Source organism: Balaenoptera borealis (assembly GCF_965194805.1).
Source record: "Balaenoptera borealis genome assembly, contig: HAP1_SCAFFOLD_1618, whole genome shotgun sequence".
NCBI classification, from domain to species: Eukaryota; Metazoa; Chordata; class Mammalia; order Artiodactyla; family Balaenopteridae; genus Balaenoptera; species Balaenoptera borealis.
Genome location: NW_028122617.1, coordinates 26936 through 42420, shown reverse-complemented (window position 1 = coordinate 42420; position 15485 = coordinate 26936). Strand labels below are relative to the sequence as shown.

At 44.6% G+C, this 15485-nt stretch overlaps 1 long non-coding RNA gene across 1 annotated transcript; it reads left to right on the top strand.

The window, feature by feature from the left end:
* The first annotated feature begins 2470 nt into the window (after positions 1–2470).
* On the top strand, positions 2471–15285 carry LOC309622139. Its single transcript, XR_014240540.1, has 4 exons — positions 2471–2680; positions 3481–3556; positions 4689–4767; positions 15118–15285. It is a non-coding gene; the product is annotated as an uncharacterized lncRNA (long non-coding RNA).
* The last annotated feature ends 200 nt before the right edge of the window (positions 15286–15485 follow it).

The following is a 15485-nucleotide window of genomic DNA, read 5'->3' as shown; positions in this document are numbered from 1 at the left end:
TACACCTACTTTTTATGTTCTCATGGTTTAAATAAAAAGTACAGCTTTTGGATTATTTAAAAAGAGCAGAAGCTAAAAATACAGTACTAAATATCATTGCAAGGATTTGGTAGCCAAAACATTTGCTCCATTTCTAGGAAAGAATCCATGAAGACAAAATTATATTACTTTTATAATATAATACTTTTTATATCATGTGCGCATGAAAAACATTCTAAATTACAGAAACAATTAGACAGTCATTGAGTACTCCCCAAGATGTTCAAAATCTCTTTAGTTGTTAAATCTATCAACACACAACACAAAAACTCTCATAAATAAACCACATCTTCAGGTATCCAACCAAATCTTCTAGCATAAAATTCCTTATCCGTTTGTACCCATGAGATGCTAAAGTTGAAGCAGTTTTCAACTTGAATCATTGATAAATGATGTGTTAAAAATTAGCTAATGTCTTTATTCTTTACTTTTCCACTTAAAATGAAGAAGAAACTGTAGATTGGGCTAATTTGGAATAAATTGCTATAGAGTTTTTTTTGGAAAGCTGTTATTTAAATCTCAATAATCATTATTCAGAATGGGTTATTATAGAGAAATAGCTTGATTTAGATAGGAAAGAGAAATGAAGGTTCACTGGGACTGATGCTAACCAGGGCTAAAGGGGAGGTGGGTTTGCTCATCCATTGTCTTTAGAAGATAAATCATAGAAGCAAAGTCCCTAACCTGGTGGGACCTGGGTCTCTTTGTACATTACAATGAGTAAATAAAATCCAGAAGACTTGAGGAATGTAATTTTACACCCCCTTCAGTTCTATTTATTGGAAGCAAATTGTTTGAGTATAATATTGTTAATCTCTTCTTTTTGCCTGAGTTAAACAATTCTTTGAGCTGAAATAGTTTTGTAACTTAAAAAATATATGCCTATTTTCAAAGCATGTCAGGTTACAAAATATAATGAGGAAAAAGATGAATTCTTAAGGGTTCAGGTACATGTCAGTACAGTTAAAAAATACTTTTAGTGAGGGCTGGTATACAAAGTATTTTGAAATTTTTAAATAAACATTTTTCTCTGCAACAAATTGATACACTACAGTATTACTGCTTGTATTTGAATTGCTGCTTTCCTTTACTGGAAAATGACGGGTGAATTTCTGTAATGAATTCCGACTTATGACATTTAAGGTTATTTATAGACTGTCTTGAAAAGAGTGATGGGATCATGTAATTTACTCTATTAATTAGAAGTTGAAAAAAAGGAAAGAATTCAGTGAAATGGAAGAATTTCAAATTTGACTTATCAGGCAAGTACTGACTAATTACTTTAGATAAATTTCCCTATATTATCGGAAGATAATCTCCTATATCATCTCTTACCACCATCAGAAAACCACCCCCCAAAAGGGGGACCTCGTTCATATTGAAAATAACTTCTTAACGTGCAGGCATTACAGTAGGGCATTCTAGACACTGGGGGAGGGAAAAACCATTGTATTTTTTTCTGACATTCATGTTCAACTTATTTCCAAAGTTCTTTAAAGTGTGGCATTCTTACAGGTAGACAATGTTGCTGAACAAGCGTTTGTTTCTTCCCTTTTCTTCCCCCAGGCTCAAAGATTTGGAAAGAGATAGTTAACAGAAAAGGTAAGGTAACCTCCACCTTAACAAGATATATGATCAAATGTGACCATTTGACAGATACTATGTAGTTCATAAAAACAAAATTAAGTGGAATTGGCTCTCTTTTCCCTAAAGTTGAGGATAACGTGGATGTTTCTGTCTAATGTGCTGTACTAATAGGCTATTATGGGTTAGCTTTTGGTAACTCATCGAGTTTCCCAGTCTGGGTTCCGTACCATCAAGTCTGGATTATAACTTGTCCTGGTCACACTGTTTTTGCAAATCAGTTTTGTTCTAGTACTCTATCATGTGTCTGTTTCACCTCTAATCTTTCCATTTGTCACCACTCTGGAGATGGTGTGATATGATCTTAACGGAAACATCAGGAACATGTCTTGTGAATATTTAGTTTTCTTTTTGGCCGACTCAGCATTGCCTGCCATTCAGTCATTGTTATGTGACCAGGCAGTGTAACTATTTGTGTATTAGTCCATTGGTTCCTACCTTGGGAATGTGGAGACTTGTAAACCTCTGTCCTTCCCTTAGGAATGCATGAAGGAGAAATGGAATCTCTTGCATGAATTTCTGCAGACAGAAATAAAGAATCAGTTATGTGACTTGAAAACCAAACTACATAGAGAAGAATTATCAGAGGTAAGTCGTCAGCATCCCGGCGGCTAGAAAACGTTTCCTCCCATGTAACTTGTCTGTGACCAGGGAGGCAGAATAATCCCACCTCTCCCTGTTCCCTGATGGTTATGAAGGAAGCGCATGTGTTTCCTTATTCTCTCATGGCCCCTTGTTTACATTCACTGCTACTTAAATGATCCTTTCCTGCTGTAGGAGGGCTACCTGGCTCAAGTCAGATCCCTTTTAAATAAAGATTTGTCCTTGGAGAACAGAGCTCATGCTTTCAGTTGGGAAGTGAACGGCTGTCTAGAAAACGGGAGCCAGACAAGTGGTGAGGAGCGCAGAGTGGAAATAGCAGAGAAAAACAAGTCCCCCAAACCTGTTTCCAAACTTTGCATGCCCAGGAGAAGCAAGTCCGATGGAGAAACAAACTGTAAGAGCGCTTGACTCGTTTGACCTCGTTGGAATCTGGTACCACCTAAGGGGAGGACAGACTTGGCGCCATAGGGTCTGTCTGTTCCCCCCACACACAACCCCTCCACCAGCAGTACTTGTTTTTTGTGTATCCTTTTTTTTGGTGGGGGGATGGCTGTGTTGCTCGGCTTGTACGATCTTAGTTCTCCAACCAGGGATCGAACCCCGGCCCTTGGCAGTGAGAGTGCCGAGTCTTAACCGCTGGACCGCCGTGGAATTCCCTCTTGTGTATACGTCTAACTAGCTTAGATATATACTTTAAATTTTTGTCTTCAACCAAGTTATAGAGCATTAGATCCCCAAATGCGGTTGAATTTATGAGGTATAAGATAACAGGAGCTGCTGATATCTATGACTTGTAAGTTACATGCCTGTTTAAGCTAAGCATTTATTCTTAGACTCCTTCCCCACTTGTAGTCAGAGTAACTCTTCTGGAATTTTTAAAAAAAGAGCATGGGACTTGAGCGCAGGTCAGGTGCTTGGCCACTTCATCTTTTGACGAAATAAACGGAGGCTCTGTTTCCTTGTGCGTCTCAGGGTTGGGCCCCTCATACAAGAGCTTGTGTTAAAATGGCCCAGCAGACTGGCAGGTGCTAATTTGAGGAGTTTATCAAGATGGTGGTTGCTTAGAATAAGAAGAGAAGGTTACTTAATCCTCAGAACCTGGTCTCTGCACTAGCTTGGTAATGCTGAAGAACTGTACCTTGGCTGTGAACTCTTTATTCATAGTGGCTTTTTTGTTTCTTTTTCTTTAAGCAGCTGAAGTCTCATCTAGCCCCAGGATTAGAAGGCAAACTACCAGGCAGACCACCATCACATCTCATTTCACAAGGAGGTCAGTATATAATGAATGGACAGCCCCCATTTTAGGGGCCAACGGTTTTTGGTAAAACACATATAAATTCGTAGGATGTAACTTAGTAATTCTGACTTCCACATTGCTTCGGTTTTCCTTTTGATATTCTGTTATCAGACATTCGTGAACAGCATTTCTGAAGATCTCATCCGTTTTTACTCTTCACATAGGAAACTTCAAATGTACATACACAGAATTACCAAGGATAGTAAAATGAACCCCTGTGTACCTATCACCCAGTGTCAACAGTTAACATCTCCTGGCTGTGGTTTCATCTATACCCCCATATGCTCCAAGTGAAAATTATTCCAAATGGATTACAGCTCCATACACACCCATCTCCTCCCAGCTGGGTTACTTTGAAGCAAATCGGACATGTCATCTTATCCACACATACTATATTTCTAGATGACAAGGTCTCTTTCTCTGACAAGTTTTTTATTCATATTTTGCCATAATGGCTAACATCTAGCAAACAGTCTTTTGAAGAAGACAAAACAGGCCTTATAAAGTGTAACAGTTCCTTACTAACAAATATATAGCAGTGTTCATTCTTCCCCTTGTGTAACAGAGTTTGGTTGATTTGCTCCTTAAGCCTTTCGAGTGATAGATTCCTTATCTTCTTGCCATTGATTTAAAGAAAATAGGTCTTTTTTTCTAATAGCTTCTAGGTCTGGCCGACTGCATCGTTTTGGTGGTTAGTGTGTTCCCTTGCCTCCAGTTTTCTGTAAACTGGTAGTTAGGTCTAGAGTCTTGATCAGATTCCAGCTTTATTTTGTGAGACTTCATTGACGGCATGGGGCTGTCCATCAGAGGCATGTAATGTCTCTTCGGTGATTCTAGCAGCCATTGATCAAAGTCTAGATCCATTATTTCTTAAGGTTTGCAAAATGGTGGTATTCTAAACCTGTCATCCAAAGAAACATTAAGCTCGAAGCTTCTTTTAATGTCCTGGCAAAAAGGGCTTCTCAGAGGGAAGAGGGGACCATGCCCTGAATCTTTCCAAAGAGAGGGTACTCTTGGTAGGGAGGAATATGAGTTGTTTCGTGCCCACTGGAGGTCTAGGGTCTGGTGAGCTAACAGTTGGCTTTACTGTGTGTGTGTGTGACAGGCCTGCCAAACGGAAACCTGAGGAAGACCCTGAAAAAGCAAAATCGGATGATTCTGTCGATGAAGAAGAAAAAGACCAGGTAGGGCTCGCATTTAAGTTTCTTAACTCTGCCTTTTTTTGGTACACTTGCTGGTAATTGTGAATTTATACTTGGTCTGTCTATGGACCGTAAGTGACTGAGAGGGTGTTAGAACACACCCCTGGACCCAGGGCAGTACGAAGTGTATTATGGTTCGCCCCGAGGACTCAGCAGGCCCGTAACTTTGGTCTGTTCTCTCCTGTCTACCTTCCTACGTCTCCAGCTGTCAAGATTTGACAGTCGAACCAGCAGGTGTGATGTGTTCAAAGCATTTGCTTCTGATGTCAGATAAGCTCCTTTCCCACATCGAATTTCTCTATAAAAGCAGAATTGTCGTGTTATTATGTGTATTGTAATAATGCTGCTTAGACTTTTTAGGTTAGAAAACTGGTGGCTTGCCAAAGACCTCCAATATAGAAAATGTCAGTCTCTAGCACTGTCTCATGTGACTTGAGCGGCAAACCTAGGTACTACCAGATGGTCACACGCTCTCTATTTCATTCCTGCCACAGGATTAGCTGTGTAAGTCGGGAAGTCTGTAGGTTTACAGGTGGGTAGTAAATGCCCTGTTACCTGCTAAAGATGAGTATCCGTGGTTTGCTCTAAGGCAGGGTTTCTCAACCAAGGCATTGACTTTTGGGGCCAGATAAACCTTTGCTGTGGTGTGTGAGTCCTGTGCATCGTAGAGTGCTTAGCAAGGTCCCGACCTCTTACTCACTAGGTGCCCGTAACATTCCCTCTCTCTCCTCCCAGTTGTGACAGCCAAAATCACCTTCAGGCTTCCCCAGATGTCCCCTGGGGGGCACAGTTGCACTCAGTGAGAAGCAGTGGACTCAAGGCTACCAATATCTTTGAGGTAGACTTGACGTCCTGTTGTGAAAGACATACTCATTCTCCTGTTTTTATTTTGGAAATTAGATGCCACTGTTCATGATCGTTATTCAGATGTCTGTAATTAAGCTTCGTCAGACTACCCACTCACAGGTGGGACACTGAGACAGAGGGAAACAGCTTGTCCAAGTCACATGGCCACATCCCTTGCCTCCTAAGAAAACGTGTCACAAGTGAAAGCAAGCTGGCTCTTGTAATATTGACAAGTCTTTTTCTTTAAACAAATGTGCCAGTTTTAGAGTTGTTCTTTGCCCTCTAACCTTTTGGAGGGCTTACATAGCCTTCAAGCTTCTAAAGAAACGAACTGGGGCACTCTTTCCCAAGCAGGAAGCAGTTTCACTGGCAGTGTGTGAGAGGCCTTGGGGACTTGGAGGATGAACACTTGTCGAAACAGGGTGTATCCCGATATGCTAGAGTAAGGCTCAGCGCACCACACCGGTGTTATCAGGTGGTGTTGGTCAAAGAAGTAGTACTACAGAGAGAATCTTACTTTAGTCAATTTCAAGTTTTGAGATCTCACTATGTTTTTTAAAACAGGTATTAAATACATGCATTTGGTAAAACAGTACAAAAGGCTGTTTGGTACATAGCAGCCAAAGAAAAACAACGTGGCTATTCCGTGCTGAGCTATGCTGTGAGCATTATCAAATAAATACTGGATTCTGAGGCCTTTGTTCAGGAACAAAAAAGAATATAAAATATCTCATTACCACAACTAAGGAGCTGGCCTGTGGCAACTAAGACCCGGCACAATTAACTAACTAACTAACTGACTATTTCTTTTTTTTTTTTTTTTCTTTATGACAAAAGACTTAAAAATGACCACGGTTAAAGATTTGATGAAAGTTCATAATAATGCAGTTGACAAGAAAATTAGTTATTTCTGAGATATACATTTTAAAGTAATAACTAGGATTATTACATATAACATTATACCAGAACATATAAGATTTTTAGAAATTTCATGTAATGTCTGAAACATTTATATTAACATATTTCCATACATATTTCCATACACATACAAATATAAGATTTTTAGAAATTTCATGTAATGTCTGAAACATTTATATTAACATATTTCCATACACATAACCCAATGAAAGTTTAGTATTAGTTGTTTTGTTTGTTTTTTTATACTGCAGGTTCTTATTAGGCATCAATTTTATACACATCAGTGTATACATGTCAATCCCAATCGCCCAATTCAGCACACCACCATCCCCACCCCACAGCAGTTTTCCCCCCTTGGTGTCCATATGTCCATTCTCTACATCTGTGTCTCAACTTCTGCCCTGCAAACTGGCTCATCTGTACCATTTTTCTAGGTTCCACATACATGCATTAATATACGATATTTGTTTTTCTCTTTCTGACTTACTTCACTCTGTATGACAGTCTCTAGATCCATCCACGTCTCAACAAATGACTCAATTTCGTTCCTTTTTATGGCTGAGTAATATTCCATTGTATATATGTACCACAACTTCTTTATCCATTCGTCTGTTGATGGGCATTTAGGTTGCTTCCATGACCTGGCTATTGTAAATAGTGCTGCAGTGAACATTCGGGTGCATGTGTCTTTTTGAATTACGGTTTTCTCTGGGTATATGCCCAGTAGTGGGATTGCTGGGTCATATGGTAATTCTATTTTTAGTTTTTTAAGGAACCTCCATATTGTTCTCCATAGTGGCTGTATCAATTTACATTCCCACCAAGAGTGCAAGAGGGTTCCCTTTTCTCCACACCCTCTCCAGCATTTGTTGTTTGTAGATTTTCTGATGATGCCCATTCTAACAGGAGTGAGGTGATACCTCATTGTAGTTTTGATTTGCATTTCTCTAATAATTAGTGATGTTGAGCATCTTTTCATGTGCTTCGTGGCCGTCTGTATGTCTTCTTTGGAGAAATGTCTATTTAGGTCTTCTGCCCATTTTTGGATTGGGGTGTTTGTTTCTTTAATATTGAGCTGAATGAGCTGTTTATATATTTTGGAGATTAATCCTTTGTCCGTTGATTCATTTGCAAATATTTTCTCCCATTCTGAGGGTTGTCTTTTCGTCTTGTTTATGGTTTCCTTTGCTGTGCAAAAGCTTTGAAGTTTCATTAGGTCCCACTTGTTTATTTTTGTTTTTATTTCCATTACTCTAGGAGGTGGATCAAAAAAGATCTTGCTGTGATTTATGTCAAAGAGTGTTCTTCCTATGTTTTCCTCTAAGAGTTTTATAGTGTCCACTCTTATATTTAGGTCTCTAATCCATTTTGAGTTTATTTTTGTGTATGGTGTTAGGGAGTATTCTAATTTCATTCTTTTACATGTAGCTGTCCAGTTTTCCCAGCACCACTTATTGAAGAGACTGTCTTTTCTCCATTGTATATCTTTGCCTCCTTTGTCATAGATTAGTTGACCATAGGTGCGTGGGTTAATCTCTGGGCTTTCTATCTTGTTCCATTGATCTATGTTTCTGTTTTTGTGCCAGTACCATATTGTCTTGATTACTGTAGCTTTGTAGTATAGTCTGAAGTCAGGGAGTCTGATTCCTCCAGCTCCATTTTTTTCCCTCAAGACTGCTTTGGCTATTCGGGGTCTTTTGTGTCTCCATACAAATTTTAAGATGATTTGTTCTAGCTCCGTAAAAAATGCCATTGGTAATTTGATAGGGATTGCATTGAATCTGTAGATTGCTTTGGGTAGTATACTCATTTTCACAATGTTGATTCTTCCAATCCAAGAACATGGTATATCTCTCCATCTGTTGGTATCATCCTTAATTTCTTTCATCAGTGTCTTATAGTTTTCTGCATACAGGTCTTTTGTCTCCCTAGGTAGGTTTATTCCTAGGTATTTTATTCTTTTTGTTGCAATGGTAAATGGGAGTGTTTCCTTAATTTCTCTTTCAGATTTTTCATCATTAGTGTATAGGAATGCAAGAGATTTCTGCGCATTAATTTTGTATCCTGCAACTTTACCATATTCATTGATTAGCTCTAGCAGTTTTCTGGTGGCAGTTTTAGGATTCTCTTTGTATAGTATCATGTCATCCGCAAACAGTGACAGTTTTACTTCTTCTTTTCCAATTTGTATTCCTTTTATTTCTTTTTCTTCTCTGATTGCCGTGGCTAGGACTTCCAGAACTATGTTGAATAATAGTGGTGAGAGTGGACATCCTTGTCTCGTTCCTGATCTTAGAGGAAATGCTTTCAGTTTTTCACCATTGAGAATGATGTTTGCTGTGGGTTTGTCATATATGGCCTTTATTATGTTGAGGTAGGTTCCCTCTACGCCCACTTTCTGGAGAGTTTTTTTATCAGAAATGGGTGTTGAATTTTGTCAAAAGCTTTTTCTGCATCTATTGAGATGATCATATGGTTTTTATTCTTCAATTTGGTAATATGGTGTATCACATTGATTGATTTGCGTATGTTGAGGAATCCTTGCATCCCTGGGATAAATCCCACTTGATCGTGGTGTATGATCCTTTTAATGTGTTGTCGGATTCTGTTTGCTAGTATTTTGTTGAGGATTTTTGCATCTATATTCATCAGTGATATTGGTCTGTAATTTTCTTTTTTTGTAGTGTCTTTGTCTGGTTTTGGTATCAGGGTGATGGTGGCCTCATAGAATGAGTTTGGGAGTGTTCTTTCCTCTGCAATTTTTTGGAAGAGTTTGAGAAGGATGGGTGTTAGCTCTTCTCTAAATGTTTGATAGAATTCACCTGTGAAGCCATCTGGTCCTGGACTTTTGTTTGTTGGAAGATTTTTAATCACAGTTTCAATTTCATTACTTGTGATTGGTCTGTTCATATTTTCTGTTTCTTCCTGGTTCAGTCTTGGAAGGTTATACCTTTCTAAGAATTTGTCCATTTCTTCCAGGTTGTCCATTTTATTGGCATAAAGTTGCCTGTAGTAGTCTCTTAGGATGCTTTGTATTTCTGCGGTGTCTGTTGTAACTTCTCCTTTCTCATTTCTGATTTTATTGATTTGAGTCCTCTCCCTCTTTTTCTTGATGAGTCTGGCTAATGGCTTATCAATTTTGTTTATCTTCTCAAAGAACCAACTTTTAGTTTTATTGATCTTTGCTATTGTTTTCATTGTTTCTATTTCATTTATTTCTGCTCTGATCTTTATGATTTCTTTCCTTCTGCTAACTTTGGGTTTTGTTTGTTCTTCTTTCTCTAGTTTCTTTAGGTGTAAGGTTAGATTGTTTACTTGAGATTTTTCTTGTTTCTTTAGGTAGGCTTGTATAGCTATAAACTTCCCTCTTAGAACTGCTTTTGCTGCATCCCATAGGTTTTGGGTCGTCGTGTTTTCATTGTCATTTGTCTCTAGGTATTTTTTTATTTCCTCTTTGATTTCTTCAGTGATCTCTTGGTTATTTAGTAACGTATTGTTTAGCCTCCATGTGTTTGTCTTCTTTACGTTTTTTTTCCCCTGTAATTCATTTCTAATCTCATAGCGTTGTGGTCAGAAAAGATGCTTGATATGATTTCAGTTTTCTTAAATTTACTGAGGCTTGATTTGTGACCCAAGATGTGATCTATCCTGGAGAATGTTCCGTGCGCACTTGAGAAGAACGTGTAATCTGCTGTTTTTGGATGGAATGTCCTATATATATCAATTAAATCTATCTGGTCTATTGTGTCATTTAAAGCTTCTGTTTCCTTATTTATTTTCGTTTTGGATGATCTGTCCATTGGTGTAAGTGAGGTGTTAAAGTCCCCCACTATTACTGTGTTACTGTTGATTTCCTCTTTTATAGCTGTTAGCAGTTGCCTTATGTATTGAGGTGCTCCTATGTTGGGTGCATATATATTTATAATTGTTATATCTTCTTCTTGGATTGATCCCTGGATCATTATGTAGTGTCCTTCCTTGTCTCTTGTAACATTCTTTATTTTAAAGTCTATTTTATCTGATATGAGTATAGCTCCTCCAGCTTTCTTTTGATTTCCATTTGCATGGAATATCTTTTTCCATCCCCTTACTTTCAGTCTGTATGTGTCCCTAGGTCTAAAGTGGGTCTCTTGTAGACAGCATATATATGGGTCTTGTTTTTGTATCCATTCAGCCAGTCTATGTCTTTTGGTTGGGGCATTTAATCCATTCACGTTTAAGGTAATTATCGATATGTATGTTCCTATGACCATTTTCTTAATTGTTTTGGGTTTGTTTTTGTAGGTCCTTTTCTTCTCTTGTGTTTCCCACTTAGAGAAGTTCCTTTAGCATTTGTTGTAGAGCTGGTTTGGTGGTGCTGAATTCTCGTAGCTTTTGCTTGTCTGTAAAGCTTTTGATTTCTCCATCAAATCTAAATGAGATCCTTGCTGGGTAGAGTAATCTTGGTTGTAGGTTCTTCCCTTTCAGCACTTTAAGTATATCATGCCACTCCCTTCTGGCTTGCAGAGTTTCTGCTGAGAAATCAGCTGTTAACCTTATGGGAGTTCCCTTGTATGTTATTTGTCGTTTTTCCCTTGCTGCTTTCAATAATTTTTCTTTGTCTTTAATTTTCGCCACTTTGATTACTATGTGTCTCGGCGTGTTTCTCCTTGGGTTTATTCTGTATGGGACTCTCTGCGCTTCCTGGACTTGGGTGGCTATTTCCTTTCCCATGTTAGGGAAGTTTTCGACTATAATCTCTTCAAATATTTTCTCTGGTCCTTTCTCTCTCTCTTCTCCTTCTGGGACCCCTATAATGCGAATGTTGTTGCGTTTAATGTTGTCCCAGAGGTCTCTTAGGCTGTCTTCATTTCTTTTCATTCTCTTTTCTTTAGTCTGTTCCGCAGCAGTGAATTCCACCATTCTGTCTTCCAGGTCACTTATCCGTTCTTCTGCCTCAGTTATTCTGCTATTGATTCCTTCTAGTGTAGTTTTCATTTCAGTTATTGTATTGGTCATCTCTGTTTGTTTGTTCTTTAATTCTTCTAGGTCTTTGTTAATCATTTCTTGCATCTTCTCAATCTTTGCCTCCATTCTTATTCTGAAGTCCTGGATCATCTTCACTATCATTATTCTGAATTCTTTTTCTGGAAGGTTGCCTATCTCCACTTCATTTAGTTGTTTTTCTGGGGTTTTTTCTTCTTCCTTCATCTGGTACATAGCCCTCTGCCTTTTCATCTTCTCTATCTTTCTGTAACTGTGGTTTTTGGTCCACAGGCTGCAGGATTGTAGTTTCTCTTGCTTCTGCTGTCTGCCCTCTGGTGGTTGAGGCTATCTAAGAGGCTTGATGGGAGGCTCTGGTCCTGACTATTTCTTAAAATCTCATTGATAGGTATTTAATATGATTTTTAAAAATTTATTTATTTATTTAATTTATTTATTTTTGGCTGCGTTGGGTCTTCCTTGCTGCGTGTGTGCTTTCTCCAGTTGCGGTGAGCGGGGGCTACTCTTCGTTGCGGTGCGTGGGCTTCTCATTGCGGTGGCTTCTCTTGTTGCGGAGCACGGGCTCTAGGCGCGCGGGCTTCAGTAGTTGGGGCACGAGGACTCAGTAGTTGTGGCTTTTGGGCTCTAGAGCGCAGGCTCAGTAGTTGTGGCGCACGGGCTTCATTGCTCCGCGGCGTGTGGGAACTTCCCGGACCAGGGCTTGAACCCTTGTCCCCTGCATTGGCAGGCGGATTCTTAACCACTGCGCCAGCAGGGAAGCCCAGGCTCCAGCCTTTTTAAAAATGTGTTCCTTCCACCTTCGTGGAGCAGGCGTAGGGGATGGGGAGGAGTGAGAACCCGATTGGCAGGGGTCCGGTCGCAACCCCGGAAGGGGACGGGGGACGATCTAAGAGGTGGCACCGGGCCACAGTCGACCCCCAGTGACAGCTAACAGCTGCAGTGCTGCCCCTTCCTGCCCCAGGACCTGAGCTCAGGTCCCGGGGCGGCTGGAGAAACGCACTGTTTTTGGTGAGATGCTCTTACTTACTGTGTGGAGCTGCTCCGGCGACCACACCCCGCAGGGCCCTGTGCCCGTCCTCCCTGCCCCCTGCCCAGGGCTCGGAGAACAGCAGTCTCTGCGGGGCAACCTGCTTCCAAGTCCTTCAGTGACCACGGAGGACTGGGAACGGGCTGGGCTACCGGGGAGCCTGGGCACCCAACCCCTGAGCTCAGCCCTGGGGGCTCCCGTGAGGGCAGGGGCTGGGGGCTGCGGGCGGTGAGCGGAGGGGCCTCCAGCCGGCATCAGCCTGGGCCCTGGACCCGGGGAAAGGCCTCACCCTCTCAGTCCTGACCTGCCGCTCAGGAACCCTGTGGCCCACCAGCCCGAGGCCTGTGTCGCCCGCCACGGACTGCCCGGCGCACGGCTGGGGTGCCAACGCCACACCTGGATTTTGCACGGGGACCATCTGGGGGCTCGGTGCACAGGAAGACGAGCGGCCCCCAGGCCCCGACACGCCCCTTCCATATCCATCGAGAGGTGCCTGATGGAAGGCTGGCTGTGCTCCTTTTCAAGCCCCAGGGAATTCACACGAACAGCCCTCCCGGCCACGGGGTGCCTGCCCACCGGCTCTGGGCCTGCGACCAGCCCAGAACACAGAAGGCACCGAAGTGGGTGCAGGGAGCTGAGCCGGGGCTGCAGAAGGGCAGACACCACAGCCTGGTCCACAACCGACTGCCCTAGGGCGGGTGAGAACGGGCGGGCAGGCTGAGGGGAGGGCAGAGCGTGGCACGGCCTGCCCGCCTGGGCCACGGGGAGAAGGTCGGGGCGCCGCCCGCGCGCTCGCTCCGCTGCCTGGCGTCCTTTGTGGGGGCGAAGGGCCGGAGGCAGGGCTCCCGAGGAGCTCAAAGGCCCGGGAAGGACACACGGGACGGTCCAGAGCCACCCTACCGCTCCAGTGGTGCAGCACCCTCTCTGAATTCCTACTGCCACCAAAACACATCCCTAAGGCCTTTGGGAAGAATCGCTAGGACCCAGGAAGGCAGCCCCCTGCTGTGGTCCAGACTTCAGCAGCTGCCGATGATCAGAGGGAGCCAGCCGGCCGGCCTTGAGCAGGAGGACAGGACACGGGGACAGGGACAGCCACAGCCGGGCTTCCCACAGCTGTGCCCACCGCCAGAACCAGCTCCAGCCAATCACAGCCCCCGAGATGCCAAACAGTGACGGGCGAGAGGCTGGCAGGAAACTGACACCCCCTCACTGGAGAGCCTGCCCGGCCGGGGTGCAGGGCACCATCCCCGTCTGCACTCACCCCACAGCTCAGCCGTCTCCCAGTGACCCAGACGCGTCACCACGGCCCCAGGGCTGATCCCCGACCAAGGTCAGAACTCCCCCCGGTGTGACGGCCCCCATGCCACTCCTGTGGTGGAAGGGACGGCAGGCAGAGACCAGGAGTAGAGTCTTTTTATTAACGGCTGCGTTTTCAAAGAACCGTTTTGTTACCAGGAAAGCTCCCCAGGAAGGGATTGCATTAGTGCAACAAGGGGGAGCCTTGATGCCAGGCTCTCCAGACACTTCCAGGTGGAGACTTTTGGCCTAGGCCGGCCACCGGGGACTCAGGGGCTGGGAGGACACGCGGCCCCTCCCCCGCCCCGACGGGGCGCTAAGGCACCCGGTCCGCCTGGGTGGGCAAAACCCCGTGCCTTCAGCAGGCCGGCGGCTTGCAGCCCTCAACCTGCAGCCCTTTGCTCAGGAGGAAGGCGTCCTGCGTGGGGTCACAACCCAGGAAGAGCTTCACCATGCCCTTGGCATCCTCGGAGCCCCCTGGCCTCAGAATGCAGCTTCTGTAGTCCATGGCAACCTGACGAGAGGGGGTGGGGCTGCAGGAGGGTGGAGCACCCCCTTCACTGAGGGTGTGGGTGTGGCCACCTCTGCTGTGACTCAACAAAGGGCAGGGGAGCAGGGGAGCAGGGGGTCCAGGGCAGGGCCCTCAGAGCCTGGCAGGCCCAGGCGGGCAGCACAAGCATCTAGGCCCAGGCCAAGGACCTCCGTGCAGACCGGCCTCTCACCTTGCCACTCAGGACGCCCTCCCGCTTGAAACGTGTGTGGAACGTGTCCGCGGAGTACACCTCGCTGCACAGGTAGCCATAGGACTGGGCGTCGTAGCTTCCTGCCAGGTGGCCGAAGGTCGCAAGCAGGTGGGTCCCTGGGACACACGCGGAGAAGCTCCTGCCCGGCCCCCTGGCCGCTCCGTGCCCCTTCCCCAGAGAGGGGGCCTCAAAGCAGCCCTGTCTGAGTCCCCTGCCACTAGAGGGAGTATTGGCCCAACACTTCTAGAAAACGGGGACCTGGCGGGCAACTCAGTGGAGGGACACCAATAAATTTTTGCCGACTTTCTGCTGAAGCTCACGAGGGTTCACCCCTAAGCCTCTTACAAGGTCAGCTGCCCGAGGCTCTGAGGGATGAGTCAGGGCTCACCTTCCAGCACGGGGAGAGCGCGGGTTCAAGCGCTCACGAGGGAGTGAACTGCGTCTCCGCACCGACACGCACGGGCAAACCTCGTCGACGCGTTCCGTCCGGGATATGAAGCCCTCTCCTGCCTCTTCCAGGCTCTCCAGAAAGCACGTGCAGATACGCCCACCCCACCCTCGGACTCCGCGGGCCACAGCTGGAGGGACCAGGCCAGGAACCGAGGCAGGAAGAGGCCAGAGGTCAGCGGGCCTCGGCCAGAGCCCGTCAGTCGGTCCCCCTTCACACACCACCAGAGGATCCTCTTGACCTGGGCAGTAGCCACCAACCGACCGCTAAGGTGGGCCCGGCGTGCACTTGGCTACCTGGCGTGGCTGGGACCCCGAGGACCTCCTGGCAGAGGCGGGCATTCTCCTGGGCCGGGTCCGCGGGCGTCTGCGTGTGCAGGGCCTTGTCCACCTTGGCCAGGACGATCTGGCGCAGGTTGAAGAGGCCTGGAGGGCGGGAG